The sequence below is a fragment of the Tursiops truncatus genome, chromosome 21, assembly GCF_011762595.2.
Source record: "Tursiops truncatus isolate mTurTru1 chromosome 21, mTurTru1.mat.Y, whole genome shotgun sequence".
Classification (NCBI taxonomy): Eukaryota; Metazoa; Chordata; class Mammalia; order Artiodactyla; family Delphinidae; genus Tursiops; species Tursiops truncatus.
The window spans coordinates 24,599,747-24,613,908 of record NC_047054.1 but is presented as its reverse complement, the minus strand read 5'-3'; the positions used below and the strand labels follow the sequence as shown (position 1 = coordinate 24,613,908).

Here is a 14,162-nt window from a genome sequence, read left to right as displayed (position 1 = left end):
CACCACAAAGGTTAAAGTGGCACTCAATAAAGTAGAAGATTAGCTGGTACACTCCAGTAAATTGAGGTTTTGTAATTTACCTTACAAAGGTAAGGTAAAGAACAAAACTTCCCAGTTAAATGATCAATCCATGCGGATTCCCAAAGGGAGTGATTAACAATAAATAACCCCTTAAGCCCCAAGATTCTTCATGCATTCAATGTGATGCTGTTGGTAGTTGTCATTGAGTTGAGTTAAAATGCATTAACTTCATGTATTTAGGTAAGACACTGAATGGAAACAAAAAACTTAATATTAAGCACAGTTTTACTTACTGTTTCCCAATGACTTTGCCTTTTTCCCACTTATTAGAAAGATTATGCAGAGACAAATGCCTTGCGTATTTTTATGCGACAACAGAGTAAGCCAGGGTATACATAATTAATGCAACGTATAACAACTGCATCTCTTCTCTGACATAAATGCGCGTGAGAAGCTAATCAACCAGAATCTTTAGTTCCGTAATAAGTAAATCTCAGCAGGTGAAGTGGGGGAGTGGAGGCTTACTGTTGTCTGCCCTTGTTCCTTCCAAACAGAAAGTATCCCTTACAGAGTTCATACCATACCTGGGGGGAAACCTCTGAAGGCACATTGTGCTAATAATCTACAGTATTTCTAGCCCTCGACACAATTAGCCTTGTTTTGTCCACTCTGCGACCACCACTTTCTTTGTTAGGTAGTGCAACCAATGTTTGTCCTCTCTCTCCTGGAAATACAGAAATGGGCTGACTTCTTCCCTCACAAATCACCCCAAATCCACAGGGCTGTTGGGAGAATAAGCTGCAATTCAGCATTATACTAAAAATGTCTGGGGCTTCCCTGGTGGCGCAGTGGTTGAGAGTCCGCCTGCCGATGCAGGGGACATGGGTTCGTGCCCCGGTCCAGGAAGATCCCACATGCCGCGGAGTGGCTGGGCCCGTGAGCCATGGCCGCTGAGCCTGCGCGTCCGGAGCCTGTGCTCCGCAACGGGCGAGGCCACAACAGTGAGAGGCCCGCGTACAACAACAACAAAAAAAAAAGTCTGCTTTTTAGAGACTCCAAATTGCTGGTCACTACTATTTATTTCTAACATTTTGAGAAAGAAAGGTGATTGTAGTTCAGCTGCAGAGGAAAACCTGTTTGGGGAGAGAAGGGGAATCAGTGTGTAAGGTGGTCTCACAGACTTTTATACTTTTATTTAATCCTCACAATTCTAAAAAAGGACTATTATAATTACAAAATTACTGACGCTGAATCTAAGCCCCAGAGAGGTGTCACAGCTAGGAGGTGGTCAAACACATATTTCTATGCAGGTTTATCAAACGGTTCCCAAACTGATACACTCTCATTTTGCTGACACGTTTTAAAGCCATGAAATATAAATTTGAAAGTTCTGTAAGTGTGGAAACCTGAAGATACCTAAGATACATTTCTTTTAAAATGTTTTCATAATACTAAGGCATGTATACTTGAAACGGTGAGCCAACTGGAATAAGCACAAATTGATCACTGGAATGGAATACGTAACAAGAAATAGGGCGTTCATAGAGAGTAATTCATTTCTTACAACAACTGTTTGAGTATTAATTTAAAGCTGGGAACACTGAGGCTCAGAGAGAGTAAGTAGATTGCCTGAGGTCACATCACTAGTAAATGGCAAGTGAAGGATGTGAACCCATGTTGTCAATTTGCCATTCGTGACATCATGCTAACACGTACTCCTGACAGTAGGCTAACTGCCAGGACAAACAGATCAAAAACTTTACAATGGATCAGACACAACACAAGTTTATTTTTTGCTCACATAACAGTAGTAGGTGGGTGACAGGTTTTGGGGTAGCTCTCCTCCACACAGTGATCCAGGGACTCAGGCTGAGCAAGGCTTGGCCATTCTTGCCTTGCCATATGGCCTCCAGTTGGGCTGGGTGTCATTTCCATTTGAGCTGGCTGGATGGAAGAGGGCATGGAGGAGCCTGCAAGGGAGTTTTTATTTTTTACAGTCTAAGCCTGGAGGTGGTATACATCACATATTTTCATCTTCCATTGGCTGGAAGGCAGTTATATGGCCACACCTAAGACAAGCTGAGAAATATAGTTTAGACACATGTCCAGAAATAAAAAGGAGAACATGATTTGGGTGAAGAAAATACTCTCTACCCCACTGGCTTAGAAAATGAATCTCCTTTTTTTGGCTGTACGCGGGCCTCTCACTGCTGTGGCCTCTCCCACTGCGGAGCACAGGCTCCGGACGCACAGGCTCAGCGGCCATGGGCTCACGGGCCCCGCCGCTCCGCGGCACGTGGTATCCTCCCAGACCGGGGCACGAACCCATATCCCCTGCATCGGCAGGCGGACTCTCAACCACTGCGCCACCAGGGAAGCCCCATGAATCTCTTTTAAAGTGAGAAAAGAATAGGCCCAAGAACAGTGGAGACTACTAGAAATTTGTGGGGAAAGCACTGTAGATGTGTTGTATTAGTTCATAATCAGGCTCTAGAATTAGGTAGCTTGATATCAAAGCCTAAAGCCACTGATCATTACGTGATTTTTAGCTTTACCCTCTCTGTATCTTACTTTTTCTCATTATTAAAGTGAGGACAGTCATATATACTTAAACAGTTACTTATACCTACATGGAGTTGATTCTAAGATTTAATGTTGAAAAATCATGGTACAGAAGGCTAATTGCCTGTAATATTCCTTCTTTCCTTCTTCCTTTTTCATAATAGAACCTTCTAAGTTTGAGATGGACTTACGTTCCCCAGGCAGACCCTACATTTCCCTGACTTCCGGTAAACAAGGTGTGGCCACGTCAATCAATTCTCGGCAATGAGATATGAGCATAATATAAACCAGATCCTTAACAGCAGCCTGTTGGCCCTCCATTTTCTCTTTGGTTGGGGATGTCCCTTTTGTCTTTTTTTCTGAAGGAGGAAACATGGGTGAGTGTGATGAACCAGTTTCCAACCTACAGAGGAGGGAACACGTTGAAGGAGGGTGAAGCAACACCACAGAAGGTACCCGAGTCCCTGGATGATGCTGGCAAAGACAGCTGCCCTAACTCCCTGCACTGCTCGCCATCTTAGACGTCTATGTGAACGAGAAGTAATTCGTCTTGTGTAAAGCCTTCATTTCAGTCTCTATTAAAGCACCCAAACAAACACCTAGCTCTTACAACATCTGGAGTACCTAGAACAGGGCCACCATATAGCAAATGCTCAACAAATGATGACTCCTCTCACTATTTCACAGGGAGCGTATAACCAGAGCCCATTTCCCAAGTCTACTCTGAGGAAAGCTACCTTATAATGATAAGCATTAACAGTTCTCAGAATAAAAGCAGGGATATGGGGGGATGGGGTCAAATAGTACTCAGAAAGATATTGCATTAAAAGTAAATGAGTTCCTCTACTGATGAATTTCTAAGTCTTAAATCTTCTAATGTTATGATTACTCTTAAGGAAAGGGAAAGAGTATGTAGGGTTTCCTAAACTTGTTAGACACGTGGCACCCTTTTCCAAGAAGCATGTATTATAGAGATAGTGCTCTGTGGACACAACTTGGAGAAACATTTTACTAGAGAATGAATTTCAAAAATTCTCAGTGAACCAGGCTGAGATTATCCTGAAAAAGCACCCTACACTTACAGTATGGCACGAGTATATAAAAGAATACTAATTCATATTTATTATAAATAAAACTGTACTTCTATATTCTTCATACTGTCTTCAAAATAAATCCACTGAGTAGCTAAATATAGTAACTTCTGAGTCAATCACGAATTTCAAAACCAACTAGTTAGTATTTCCTGAGTAACCACAGAGCTAGAGAATCAGGAACCGAGAAAGAAAGAGGAAATGATAGAGGGGATACAAAACCATGGCTACCCTGATTTTGATGGAGAGCATTTCCGAAACCTAGATATAGTTTTCTATCCAAGCCATTCCAAGCAGATGAATTAATAAGTACGTGTCAGGGGGAAAAAATTGCCTGGAAATCCAAAAACAACAAAACCACAAGAGGAAAAGAAGCATGAAGTCAATTATGGCTAACATGTCAAGTTGACCACAAATTCTTATATTAATAAGAACGCTCTGTGCATATCACAATGGATCTCCCTTAGAGACATTCTGATAGCTAAATACTGCATTTTGGTGATTTCACAGTTACATTAAGTCCAAAGTGTTTAGCTAGGATTCCATCTTCAAGAGATAAAACAAACAGCACTTAAAATATAGAACAAATTAGAAAATACGGTTCCATGAATTTGGATAGAATTGATAGATTAGCAAGCCAGAGAGCCTACTTTAATCTTCTTTCTCTCCTCCCATTTGAATACAAATTGGAGGAAAGACAGTAGGAATCTAAAGTAAGATCCCTCCTCAACATTTGAAGATGACTCTGTTTTTATGAGCCAGCTGTTAGAAGAGAAACACAAAGATTCTCTGACAGGCACTTAAGAGGAAAGCACTAACAGTTGAAAAAAGGTGAGCCAATTAAACCACTTACGCCTAATATAGTTCTGCATAGTCCAAGCACCTGGCTGGGAGTAAACATTTACTTTCTGCTGCATGATATTTAATCAGTTCCTCAGGTGGTGGAGGGCTCCATTCAGAAGGGCAGTTCTCTCTGACCTTACTCATCTCTTTTTTTTTTTTTTTTAACATCTTTATTGGGGTATACTTGCTTTACAATGGTGTTTTAGTTTCTGCTTTATAACAAAGTGAATCAGTTATACATATACATATGTTCCCATATCTCTTCCCTCTTGCGTCTCCCTCCCTCCCACCCTCCCTATCCCACCCCTCCAGGTGGTCACAAAGCACCGAGCTGATCTCCCTGTGCTATGCGGCTGCTTCCCACCAGCTATCTACCTTACGTTTGGTAGTGTATATATGTCCATGCCTCTCTCTCGCTTTGTCACAGCTCACCCTTCTCCCTCCCCATATCCTCAAGTCCGTTCTCCAGTAGGTCTGTGTCTTTATTCCTGTCTTACCCCTAGGTTCTTTGTGACATTTTTTTTTCTTAAATTCCATATATATGTGTTAGCATACGGTAGGACAGCCTCTTCAATAAGTGGTGCTGGGAAAACTGGACAGGTACATGTAAAAGTATGAGATTAGATCACTCCCTAACACCATACACAAAAATAAGCTCAAAATGGATTAAAGACCTAAACGTAAGGCCAGAAGCTATGAAACTCTTAGAGGAAAATATAGGCAGAACACTCTATGACATAAATCACAGCAAGATCCTTTCTGACCCACCTCCTAGAGAAATGGAAATAAAACCAAAAATAAACATATGGGACCTAATGAAACTTACTCATCTCTTAATTGGAAACACTGTTTAATGTTCTGTGTCCCCAGTACCTCCTCGGTGTATCACCATCGTATTTGAGCCCCATTAGACCAGTCACACCCTCAAACTCAGCACTCCTTTCGGGGGTGGGGGGGTGACAAACTCAGGGATTTCCAAAGGTTCCTGGGATGTCCTGCCAGGTGCTGAGAAAAGAAAGGCAGTTTTCGGATGGACAGGAGGAAACGAAGGTAAAAGGCTCAGCAGCAAAGCGCGAGGACTCCTTACATTGAATTAGGGAGCAGAGGAGTAGAAAATTATCCCTGTTTCGACGATTTGGAAAAGTAGTTTAGTAACCGATGTGTCTGAAATATTTGGGGGCAATAAAATACATTCGATGAATTAACATAATCCCTCTGAACACTAAAACGTAAAGAAACATGAAAGGTGGCACTAGAAGGGATTTTAAAACATCCAGAGAAATGTCTTTATTTTATGGTTGAGAAGAGGACACCGTAGAGGGTTGATTTGCCCAGCCAATCAGATAAATTGGTTCATGAGAGTATCTCTGCGTGCCATGCTGTCAAACAGGCATGAGAGCTTGGGAACGCTGCCCTCAGTCCCACAGAGAGAGCTCTGGTGAGGTCTGGGAGGAGGTCATGAAGCAGAAAAGTCTATCTGACCTATAGCTCTTCACTACTCCTCGGCTTCCTTGTCCTTTGGAGTTGGATGGATTTCAAGACTGGTTGGGAACTTGAGTCTCTTTGCCTGATGAAATAGACAAGAACTAGACAAGGGGCTACAAATTCTTTTGCCGTGCATTTTCCTATCATGACCAACCCGAAGCTAAGAGCAGCCATTTACAGCTAGGGTGGCAAAATAAGTAACCTGTGGCTTTCAGCGCTTCCACCAGCAAGTGCTGGAAGGTTGATAATATTTGTTATTTCTGAATCTCATGGCCATCTGGGAGCACAGTTATCTCTGTAGAGCCCTTTGATATCTTTGGAAAAGGGGAATGCCAGAGACCTAAGTTGCACTATTGCCGATTTGCTGACCGGGGAGCTGCTTTATTCCATCATTTCCTCCCCAATCCTACTTTTCTGAGTGACATTTGCCCATATTAAATAAGGCAGCTGTTAGGAGACAGATTTGCGATGAATCATAGAAAAATAAAATGTTATCTTAAAACTGTTTCTGTTCTTTGAACCTGGTTGGCTTCTCTTCCAGACAAAGCTGGTGACTCAGACTGGGCTTGTCCAGGTGAAATCAAACATATGTAAGTAAATGCTTTGGCCATTTCAGAACATGCTGGCCCAACTGTGTGGAACTCTTCTGATGGGCTAAAGTCAAGTGGAACAGTAAACGCTTTGGTTCCTGTCTTACTAGATTGTGTTTATGTCGCATGGTCTTGGATGGCAACAATAGTTGCTACAATTTGTTGAATTATTTTGTGCCAGAAATTTTAGACTATTGGCTTTCTTTTTCTTTTTTAAATCTCAGCTGCTACAAAGTAATACATTTTTACATTATGAACTGTTGCGTACCACACACACACATTCCGGCAATTAAGAGTCTTATGAAACAACTTACCCTAAATGCATACAGTGCCCTGCAATATTTTCTCTTCTATGTTATTTTGGGGTTCTAAAAATGCCAGTTTTGACCCATTAAATTGATTTTAAGTCTCACGAATGGATTGCAATCTACAGTTGAAAAACGCTGCCTTAGACCAATTTATGCCTCGAAATAAGCTTTCAAGGCAGATATTTGTATCAGATTTCATGCAAGATAGTTCAGTAGAGAACATTTAATAAGGGGAACCAGTTACAAGGGCTTAGAAGAGCTGAAATGCCAAACAGGGAACAGTGAGGAAGTCCAGGTAACGGCAACCACAGGAAAAGGCTATCTTCACGGAGGCTGGAGGGACTGAGGGAAAGGTGCTGTTATCAGAGCGCAGAAGCCGGGCCACCTGCAGGGACCTGGGACAGCAGACTGTGTAGCAGGAAGTGGGATCAGGGAAAGTGGGACCCCAGAAAGTGAGCTGTGCTGGGGTGGCTGGAACCAAACGAGGAGAGACAGTCACTATTAGAGATGCCTCTGATAAGGTAAAAGAGGGCGAGAGACAAAGAAATGACTTAACTTTCGCCACCCTCCAATCGCCTACCATTTCCTCCCATTGGTCACATCTACTCAGCAGCCAGTGGAAATGTAGTTTTCAGGGATCAGCTCTGAGATACAGAGGTAAACAGGGGAAGCTATCTGAGAGCCAGCAGACAAATGACCCGCACATCCAGGGACAGCGTCATGGATGTGTAACCTGCCGTGTCACACAGGCTCTAAAGGGCTCTTGCCCTTGATTTCATGCTCTGCTATCACCATCCTGAAATTCATAATATTGTTTGAACAGAGGATCCTGCATTTTCACTTTGCACTGGGCCCGTGAATTGTGTAGCTGTTCCAGTGCACAGCATCATTATTCCAATTGTACAGATGAGAATACTGTGGCTCAAAGAGTTTATTCAGTTTACTGGGTGTTTCACAAAAGTGAATAAAAGGAAATCTGAAACCAGCCTGGTAGGAGGCCAAAGTCCACACTCTTTCCAGTAAGCCACAGGTCAATTCCATCCCCCGAACAGAACTAAAAAGCAGAAGGGCAAATCATGCAGGTAAATCTCTTCCAGTTCACTAAGGGACTCACATTCTCCGCCACTGCAACTCAGAGGATAATTCCTGCTATTCCCTTTCACCACTGCACGCCCAAATAAACATTAACTCAGCCCTTGGGGGCTTGTTAACAACAGCTGAAAAGATGCAAATAGGATTTCTCCTCTTTCTCTGCTGAAGAAGCAACGTAATTAACAGTAGAGAAATGGAACACTCGTTTTTTCTTCAAAATTTGCCTTGCAAGAGGGATGTAAAGGAGAAAATACACACAGACTTGACTTCAGTGGTCAATTCCCTTCTCAACCCTTACTAAGAAATGAATCGAAGCTGTGGGTGCTGACTTCTCCTCTTCCAAATAGCAGTCAACTCTCTTCCCTTCTCCCCTTTGTCTGCTGTCAAATTTTCAGACATGAGGTTTTCCTACAATAAAAGCTTCCTAGCCTCACTTTCTGGGGTAATCCTGGTCTTACTAACAGTTAAATCAGGAATTCAGCCAAACAAATTTGGCAGGAATCAACTCAGAGGGAACAACATTAATTAACGCAAAGAATCCCTAATGTAATTAGTATAACGTCTCTATCTTAATATTTCAGTGATCATTCGTTGTTAGTTAGAAAACCTCACATGGTCTTTGCCTTTTGTATGGCTTATAAGACTTGAAGCAGAGTTTAACGCTACAGTATTTAATACAACAATATATTATAACTGTTCAACTTCATGTCACTTCATACAAAATAAAGTATCACTAGTTAGTCATCATTATCACCTTTTTTGTGCCCATTCCATCTCTACAGGGTTCCCTGCAACCTGAGCAACACAAGAAAAGCCTAATTATCAGAGGCTCATCTGCAGAGTGATAAAGTTGAAACCCATCTCTGAGATCAATTCTATACCAATTCTAGACAGATAAGGAAAGTACTATCTGGAGAGATGCTGGGAACAGGCCCTGGGGCTTCTGGCCTAACTAGAATGTAAAGATGATCTTGGGCAAATCTCCTACCACTATTTCATATTCTTTCCCTGGGATAAGCTCAATTTTTCATTCCCCAGGTACAGCTTCCTAAGTCTACCTTGAGTATTCCCTCAATAAACATTTACTGAATGTCTACTATGTACCAGGCAGGCAAAATACTGAGGACTTAAAAATGAATGACATGACCTCTACTCGAAAAAGCATGGACTCGTGAGAAATCTGACAATTTTCACACCGTAGGACTGTAATTCACATCTGCGGCCACAGCATGAAGCAGGGAAGCGATGACTAACAAGCCTGGTTAAAAGCCTAACAAAGACTTAACAGAGGAGGTGCCTCTTGAGTACTGACAATATAAACCAGAAAGCCATCCACAAAATTATCATCACTAGTAGCAATAAGATCCCTCAGCTAAAACAGAGATAACTACTTCAAGAATACAGACCCTAAGCCGATTTGCCAATTTGTCAGCTTCCAGTTTTGGGAAAATGATGGTATCGGATTCAGAAGTGGATGAATATTTGCTTTACTCTGAAGGGTCTTCATTTCTGTGTGTTTCAGTTTGTAATTATAAGAATCACCTGGAGGGAAGAATCAGGATCTCCAGACAGACACACTTCTGAGTATGTGTGTAATCAGGCAAGTTTGGGGAAAACTGCATTATTCTACTTCATCCACGTCTCACTGAGAAGGCTTTTTATACTTCTGAGAAGTGAGTATGGGGACTGTGGAAAAAGAGAAAAGCCATCTGTAAGCACAGCAACTGAGGGATTCAGGATCACAGAGTTTTTGGTTCAGTTCCAGAGGGGGCAGTTCACAAGGATGTGCCGGGTACATCATTCAACTTTACATCAGTCCCATAAACCGAGGAGACCCTATTTGATCACACTGATACAGAGCTTCAGACAGAAGGGATGTTTAAAAGGGGAGCATGCCCTTGCTCAGGGTTGTCGTTAGAAAAAGAAAGGAGGGATTCTCCCCTTACATTCGCTAGCACACAAAAGAGCAAAGCTCTCCCTTACAAAGTATTTCCTTTAGGAGATGAATCAGAAGCAAACACTACCTGGTGATTTCAACCGCTCTCTGTGTTCTTTTTTTCTGTTCTCCTCTCATGTCTTCCTCAATTATCACTTTATAAACCACCGCTGGTTTCTCTCTTTTCCTTCCCTTTTTTCCCTCCTCTCTCTCCCTTTGACCCTCTCTCTGCCCTTTCTTCTGACACTTTTTCTAGCCTCTCCTTTGACTCTTGAGCCCTTGAATTCCCTCCAATCTTTCCCCTGTTATGGAATGACATTCATTCCCCCACCACCCCTGTCACCCTCCCTTCCATTCTCTTTCCTCTTGCTTTCAAGATCCTAAGGGTCTTGCTTAGGTTTTCCTTTTGTTTTCTTTCCCACTGAGATAAATATGCCCTTCAGAAATTCTAGCAAGTTTTATTTTTTTAAATGTAGCAATAAAATAGCTACCATTTACTCAGCACCTGTTATGTTCCAAATAACAGTATGGAATTTGCAAATATTAGTCCCCTTAATCCTTTTAATAGCTCTCGGATGTAGAATAGTCAGTTCCATTGTATAGAGGAAGAAGGCTAGACTCAGAAAAGTTGACTAATTTACCCAAAGCCTCATACATAGAAAGAGAAGAGGTTTGTCCATGTTAATATCAGAAGTCACCCAAGGCTTTGTGTCATTCCAGTAGAGATTGTAGCTAATAAACAAGGTAAACTATAAGCTCCTTGTTCTTCTTTATGCTTTAATGATTTGGTGATTCTTAGCATAAAAAGTCATGTTATTTACATCCACGAATAATGTTGGTCTCAGTTATTACTGAACATGGAACTTTTATTTTCCCCTTGAACTTTTTGGTATTAATGGGAAATCTTCAGGGAACTTATCTAGGGAACATATACAGATATTAACTATGGCTTCCTGGATATAATGCTTCAAGTACATTGGGCTTGACGGTGATTCTGATTTGGACCAGCTGGGGAACTGACTGTGTAGGTCTGGTTGGAATCCATTCTATAGTGGAAACAAAATAGAACCAGGAAGAAACAGAATATTTGGATCCTCATCCCAATTTTACTACCTACCAGCTGAGGGACCCTGGGCCTGAATTTGCTCATTGGTAAAACCAAAATTTTGGACTTGATGGTCTCCAAAGTCCCTTCTACTTCTCGTAGTCTTAGGTTTTAACGTTTTTCCTGGATCCCCAAATCAACCTGTTCAGGCAACTGAACTCTGCATGTGCCCAAGCATGGTCATGATCCAGCAACCCTCTACGTTACTGGGGAACCTTAGGAACAAGGTGGAAAAGGAATGGATGTATATGATGTGTATGGGTGGAAAGATGTTTGGGCTTCCACCCCACTGCTCACTCCATGAAGCCCCAGCCTTCCTAATATAATTAGTAGAGAAATCATAAAGCTGTTATCAAGGCAACTGACAGACACTCAAGTATGATTTTCACTCTGATTCATGGAGGATGTTTTAATTACACCAAAGATGCTGCAGTAGGAATTAAACTGTATTTAATAAACAGGCATGTAATAGATGTTCCATGACTGCATGATTTAATAGACAGTATTGTCTTCTGCTGTCTGTATTAGCTTTTTATTGCTTCTGTGACAAATTATCATAAACTTACTGCCTTAAAACAACATACATTTTTTATCTTACAGTTCTATAGAAGCGTGGAATGGGTCTCACAAGACTAAAATCAAGATGTTCTCAGGGCTTCCTTTCTGGAAGCTCGAGCGGAGAATCTTATTCCTTGTCTGTTTCAGCTTCTAGAGGCTGCAAGCGTTCCTTGGCTAGTGAAATTCCTTCCTCCATCTTCAAAAGCAGCAATAATGGCTTGAGTCCTTCTCCAATCTTATCACCCCCACCTCTTCTGTCTCCCTCTTCCACTTTTAAGGAATCTTATGATTATTTTAGGCCTACCTGGATAATCCAGAATAGTCTCTCTATTTTAAGGTCAACTGATTAATAACCTTAATTCCATCTGCAACCTAATTCCCCTTCGCCATGTAACATGACATATTTACAGGTTTCAGGGATCAGGGCATAGATATCTTTGGAAGGTCATTGTTCTGCCTACCACACTGTCCATTTTTTTAGGGTTGTTTAAGATCATTCGGGTACCACCTCTGGAATTCACAAGATTTATTCCTTTACTTAGAACATCAGTCAGCAGCCTCCTAACGAACGTGTATTTTATCAGTTACCTGCAAGAAAGTTAGTCCTGCCACCTTATGAAATTTTTACCCCAGCACTGCATGTGAGCATAAATAAAACGAAATAGTATTGGTATTATTCAGCATTATGAATCAGGGAACTGACTGACTAAAAAATCAAGAATGGTTAACTCTAACCCTTAATGGCTTTGGAGCAGCTGGCGCCAAAAATCAATACACAAAAGTCAAAGAATGTCAATGTGCTTATTTTCCCTATGAAAATTCTCCAGGAGTTCTTCTGGGTTTCTTATTGCTCTCGTCTTTCAAATGCCAACTGAGAAATAGCTGTCATTTTTTTTATCTTCATGTCAGGTCAACTGAAAGGAAATGCCAAAATGGAAAACAAATATCTAATAGCATCTAGAAAACTCCGGCATATTATTTCCTTGTATCCCTAAATTTGAAACTAAAAATAAATCCTGATTTACTTCTACTATAAAGTATGACACTTTCAACACAACATATAATTAAATTTTAATAAGACAATCAGTTTACTTTAACTGGGCTTAAAATAATATTTACCAGGGCTGAATAAGAAAGGAAGAAAATGCAGTTTTTATTCTTCAATTTCAGTTTTATGACAGAAGTCTCTGTGCAATAGAATAGCCCAATTTCAATTTTTTTAAAGAGGGAATAAATTACATATGCATTTCCAACAACTCTAACCACTCATTCTAGTTTTCCTTCTGCTCCTGTTTTCTCTCTATGTATAATTTATTGTGAATATATTGTTAGAGTAGTCAAATTACTAAAGAAATATCTGTAACATTAATCATCACATCTGAAGCAGGCTGGATAGCACATATTTTTATGAGCTCATTATACAAAAGAAATACTCTAAGGCACTGATTGCCATTTTACGGGCCTTTCTTAGACAAGGTACTGTAGGTCCAGAACTGCCAACCATCAGATCCCCATCTTTACTCTCTCATCTCAAGATAAATCCACTTGCCACAATGCAACCCGAGCCCGCCGAGATGATCGCCTATGCGAAGAGTTGTATGATCCAAACACATTGCAACTGATTTCCATATGGTGACCAGTTGGTGACAAAATAGAACTGCATGTGGTTATATGCACAAGCTGTCTGGCTGTTATAAAAAGAAAATTTTGACCAATATGATTAAATCAGGATGTATGTTAAAATATAATGATTAAATTCAAAGAACAAATTAAGTGTCCCTCCCATGAGCAAAATCTGGAAAAACAAAGGAGACACATGCAAATTTCCACAGGTGTTTGCAGACCAAATATGTCTAAAGCAGTTATCACACGGCCATAGGTACACACAACTTTTGTGCCTTTCACTTCTCAACTTGCTTTTTCTTTCTATAATTCTGTATTCTGAGAGAGCAGTCAAGTCTGTCCATTTGGCAGAATTAGTAGCACATCAAGAACTGCTCTCTATGGGGGGATGAGATGGAGTTTCCAGAAGAATTTCCACTAATCAAAAAAAAAAAAAAAATCCTGGGCAGGAAAAAAGAGAAGCATGGAACCTGTTATCCAAAGTGGCCATGTTTGGCCATCCAAGGGTTATATCACCACAGAACTTGGGGGAAAAAATTACTATTAATCACAATATGTTTTTAACTTATGTATCCTAATTACAAATATAAGTAATAAGCACATCAAGAGTTGCATTTCCTAGTAAATGCCTCCCTCCTAGGCAGTATTTATAAGCCTTGAGAAGCCCAACAGAATGGGCTTGAGTGCCATCCTATAAATAATGAGATACAGACTCAAGGGATTTAAGACAAGCCACTCAAGGGCTGTAGTACTGTTTGGAATCCAGAACTGCCTAGTTCCAAAGACTGATCTTTTTGTACAACAGTAAATTGAAAATGTTTTTCTTCCTTTAGCAGGGGAAGTCTTCAACAGATAAAGGCAGAGCAGGTTTGAGAGAAGTTGGGGTGGGAAGATCCCAGAGCCTCGAGCCCCACCCCGTGCTCACTCCCATTTCCTTCTTCACGGAGC

At 41.0% G+C, this 14,162-nt stretch overlaps 1 protein-coding gene across 1 annotated transcript in view; it reads right to left on the bottom strand.

Annotated features, from left to right (window-relative positions):
- NRG1 (neuregulin 1) overlaps positions 1 to 14,162 on the bottom strand; it is a 1,021,360-nt gene that overhangs the window by 593,339 nt on the left and 413,859 nt on the right. The window lies entirely within an intron of this gene.